This window comes from Bubalus kerabau, chromosome 19, assembly GCF_029407905.1.
Source record: "Bubalus kerabau isolate K-KA32 ecotype Philippines breed swamp buffalo chromosome 19, PCC_UOA_SB_1v2, whole genome shotgun sequence".
NCBI classification, from domain to species: Eukaryota; Metazoa; Chordata; class Mammalia; order Artiodactyla; family Bovidae; genus Bubalus; species Bubalus kerabau.
This window is the reverse complement of record NC_073642.1, coordinates 32,774,837-32,779,989: the sequence shown is the minus strand read 5'-3', so window position 1 is coordinate 32,779,989 and position 5,153 is coordinate 32,774,837.

Here is a 5,153-nt window from a genome sequence, read left to right as displayed (position 1 = left end):
CATGTAGTTTTTAATTATTTGGAGACACTTCAATTCCAGAGCAGCAGTATAATGTTTTAAATGTTGGTGCTATCTGTAGTTCATTATGATTTGCATGTGTTTCAGTTATATCTGTTGCAAAATTTGAAAGACCTTGGTATTCACAAAGCTACAGATGCTTTTCAGTCCAGTACATCCTGCAGATATGGAGCACCTGCTGTATGCGTGGCACTGGGGATACAGTGATGGTGCTGTCCTCTTCAAGGAATGTGGACTGCTAGTATTGCAGAATTTACAGAAGCAGATAATTCTCATACAGTGCAGTGATTGTAGTGATAAAAAAAAATGGGAGCCGGAAGGAGATGCCTGAAGAGGTCAGAGGCAACTTCTGGAGGAGAGGCCCAAGCCCAGAGGCTAGATAGACTTTATAGAAGAGGGTACACAGGAGTGTGAAATGGGATGGGGTATGTAGGCAGCCACAAGGAACTCTTTGTGCCTGAGGCTGGAAATACAATGCTGGGAAAAGAAGTGTGGTAGAGCCTGGGTCTTCTCAGGTCTTCCTTGACATGCTTTGGAGGCCAGGTTCTACTTGAAGGTGGAAGCAGTCATGTGTGAGCATGGTGGTGATGCAAGGGGACCTGTCATAGCCGCCCTGTGGCCGTGGGGATGGGCTAGAGGGCCAGGCAGCCTTCAGTGGGGTGAAGACATGGTAGTTTAGGAGAGAACTCAGGAACTCTTTGGAGTGGGGCTCTGTTGGTGGAGGTGGTCTTAGGAGGAGTTTGGAGTAGGGGAGAATGGTGGAATTTGATCACTGGGCAGAGAGAAAGGGGAAGGATGGAAGGATTCGAGGATGAGTCCCAGGTTTCTGGCTCAGTCAACTGGGAAAACAGAATTACTTGCAGGGATCAGGAGCCAGTAAGGATCATATCTAGGGACATGAGTTCCTGTTCAGTTTTGGATCCATCAATTTTGAGAAGCCTAAGTACTATGCAAGTCTGTCCTGCCTGAAAATGGGGATGATGTCAGAAAGGAGAGGAGTAGAGTCTAATTTCTGTTCACAAAGTGCAAGTTAACCAAAACATGGCTGATTTTAGAGAACTGTAGGAGATTGTGACACCACCCTTCTGGCAGAAAATGAAGAACTAAAGAGCCTCTTGATGAAAGTAAAAGAGGAGAGTGAAAAGGTCACTTAAAACTCAACATTCAGAAAACTAAGATTATGGCATCCAGTCCCATCACTCCATGGCAAATAGATGGAGAAACAATGGAAACAGTGACAGACTTTATTTTCTTGGACTCCAAAATCACTGCAGATGGTGATTGCAGCCATGAAATTAAAAGACGCTTACTCCTTGGAAGGAAAGTTATGACCAACCTAGATAGCATATTAAAAAGCAGAGACATTACTTTACCAACAAAGGTCTGTCTAGTCAAGGCTATGGTTTTTCCATTGGTCATGTATGGATGTGAGAGTTGGACTATAAAGAAAGCTGAGCGCCAGAGAATTGATGCTTTTGAACTGTGGTGTTGGAGAAGGAAGGCTCTTGAGAGTCCCTTGGACTGCAAGGAAATCCAACCAGTCCATCCTAAAGGAAATCAGTCCTGAATATTTATTGGAAGGACTGATGCTGAAGCTGAAACTCCAATACTTTGGCCAACTGATGTGAAGAACTGACTCATTGGAAAAGACCCTGATGCTGGGAAAGATTGAAGGCAGAAGAAGGGGATGACAGGTTGAGATGGTTGGATGGCATCACGACTCAATGGACATGAGTTTGAGCAAGCTCCAGAAGTTAGTGAAAGACAGGGAGGCCTGGCATGCTGTGGTCCATGGGGTCGCAAAGAGTCAGACACGACTGAGTGACTGAATTGAGTAGGAGATTGGCTATGTTCTGTTGACCGAACCTATCTCCTGTTCCTGTCTGCTGCACATTGGACAGGAATGTTTTGCTTGTCTTTGGGCCTTTGACTAGCACCTTCCCCATCCCCCAGCCGTGTGTCTCCCCATCCTTGCTTCTAGTTTTCCATATGTACCGTTCTGTGGCTGCTCTGTCACAGGTTGGAGCTGGGGTGAAAAGTAGCTGGACTGGAATGTTGGTTGCCCTCAGCTCTTTCTGCGAGACCTACCTAGATGAGCCTCCAGAGTAGGAAAATGCTTTGGGAAAATAGGCCAATTAGTAACCCACTCCTTGAACTTGCCCAAGAAACTAATTCCACACCACCCCCTTCACTCATTCCCCAGCTTGCCTGGTGAGAGAGCAACATCCTCTCCTGGACTCTGTCAGCCAGACCCAAACCCATCATGCTAACAGTGGAGCCAAAAAGATGAGGGGAGATGGTAGCTCTGAGTCCAGTTAAACCATCCTAGTTCCTGTCACCTCTAAGTTGTGCTTAATTCCTGGCATAGTCATGGAAATGCCTTATTCTTTTAGGAAGCTCTGGATCGGAAATCTCTCCATGTTGACCGGATCCATACGAATTTCACTTACTACCTACCTACTTGGGCTTCCCTGGTAGCTCTGTTGGTAAAGAATCTGCCTGCAATGCAGGAGACCCAGGTTCGATTCCTGGATTGGGAAGATAACCCTGGAGAAGGGAATGGCAACCCACTCCAGTATTCTTGCCTTGGAGAGTCCCATGGACAGAGGAGCCTGGCATGGGGTCACAAGAGTCAGACATGACTTAGTGGCTAAAGCACCACCACCACTACCACCTACCTACTTAATATCTCCAGGGTCTCGGCCATACCACATGGAGCTGAGACTGGGAGTTTGCATTACCCTGAGACCTGTTCCCCAGGGCTTATTCTCTAGAGTGCAAAAGAGCCACTTTTTATACCTGAATTTAAAAAGTGAGCTCTCCCACTGGACCAGCATTTCCCACCCTTGTCTGCATGTTGGAATCACTGGGGGAACTTTAAGAATACAGATGCCTGGAATCCCAGAGCTTCTAAGGTGGCTTGTGGTGTCCAAAGTGCAGTGAAGGCTGAGAATTACTGCTGTAGTCATTTTCTTTTTTAAAATAAATGAATTTTATTTGGAAATACTGTGTTGGACACAAAGTTTGTTCAAGTTTTTCCTAAGATGTTACAGAAAACCTTTTGGCCAACCCAGTGATTTCAGACTTACAAAGAGTTGCAGGAATGAAAATTGTACATATGAGGCCCAAACATCCTTTGCTTAGATCCACTGAGTAACATTTATGCCACTTGATTTGTCATTTGTATTCTTGGATGTGCTTTCCCTCTGCATCATGGTCCTTTTGTTCTAATACTTAACAGTGGGTATTTCCTAGGAATAAAGATGCTTCAACAATCCCAGTGCAGTGATCAAATTCAGTACAGTTAACTGATAGAGTAGTTTAAAATACAGTTCACATTCTGGTCTGATAATGTCCTTTGTAGAGCCCTCCCCCCACAGTTCTGGATGTAGTCTCGGATCATGTATTACAGGGAGTTGTCATGTCTCTTTGGTCTCCTTTAACCTGGAGCATTTCCATGGTTTTGTCACTTAAGACATTGACATTTTGGAAGAATACAGTTTCTCCTTTAAAATGATGCTGCTCATTTTCGGTTTATCTGATGTTCCCTGTTGATTCGATGAGATTGTTTTGCATTCTAGATGCAAACTAGTGTCATATATCTAGTGTCCTATATCCTCTCAGGAAACACAGTGTCATCTGTCCCTCATTGGTAATCTTAATTTTGATCACCTGGTGTATCATTTAGGGTCTCAGTTCAGTTCAGTTCAGTCGCTCAGTCATGTCCGACTCTTCGCGACCCCATGAATCGCAGCACACGAGGCCTCCCTGTCCATCACTAACTCCCGGAGTTCACTCAGACTCACGTCCATCGAGTCAGTGATGCCATCCAGCCATCTCATCCTCTGTCATCCCCTTCTTCTCCTGCCCCCAATCCCTCCCAGCATCAGAGTCTTTTCCAATGAGTCAACTCTTCACATGAGGTGGCCAAAGTACTGGAGTTTCAGCTTCAGCATCATTCCCTCCAAAGAAATCCCAGGGCTGATCTCCTTCAGAATGAACTGGTTGGATCTCCTTGCAGTCCAAGGGACTCTCAAGAGTCTTCTCCAACACCACAGTCCAAAAGCATCAATTCTTCGGTGCTCAGCTTTCTTCAGAGTCCAACTCTCACATCCATACATGACCACAGGAAAAACCATAGCCTTGACTAGATGGACCTTTGTTGGCAAAGTAATGTGTCTGCTTTTGAATATGCTCTCTAGGTTGGTCATAACTTTCCTTCCAAGGAGTAAGCGTCTTTTAATTTCATGGCTGCAGTCACCATCTGCAGTGATTTTGGAGTCCAAAAAAATAAAGTCTGACACGGTTTCCACTGTTTCCCCATCTATTTGCCATGAAGTGGTGGGACCAGATGCCATGATCTTTGTTTTCTGAATGTTGAGCTTTAAGCCAACTTTTTCACTCTCCACTTTGACTTTCATCAAGAGGCTTTTTAGTTCCTCTTCACTTTCTGCCATAAGGGTGGTGTCATCTGCATATCTGAGGTTATTGATATTTCTCCCGGCAATCTTTATTCCAGCTTGTGTTTCTTCTAGTCCAGCGTTTCTCATGATGTAATATCTGAGGTTAGTGAAAGGTAAAAAGTTAATAGGAAAATTTTAATATAAATAATTGTTAACTGAGTAAGAAGTCATTAAGGGAGAAAAGAGCTCCAAAGCGTCTGCCTAGAAAACAGCTACTACCCCAAGGATCAAGGTAAGAGAAGACAAGGAAGGAACTTAGAACAACAGAGGAGAGCCCTGTGAGCCTGAGAGGCAGACTTCTGACAGGAACGTGCCGCCAGCCCTGTGCTGTAGAATCGACTCCCTGGAGGTGCCCGCTACATGAGAGCAGAGAACAGTCACCGTGGAGGATGCTGCTGGGATCCAGGCCAGACTGGGACACAAATGGTCTCTTCCAGCCTTGTCTTCCTCTTCAGAGGCCCCTGTTGGCCAGCTGGCAAAGAGAAATGTAGTTTGCAGAGTCCCAACTTTAATGTGGCAGGAAAGGAAGGCAAGTTTGGAGCTGAGAGGCAACAAATTAATACCTAGTGCACCTGGTCAGGAGGTCTTCCACTTTCTCCATGGTATAGTTGCTGTTTTATCCCCTTTCGATTCAAGCAGTCTCTGGAGACACACTCTTAAGACATGCAACAA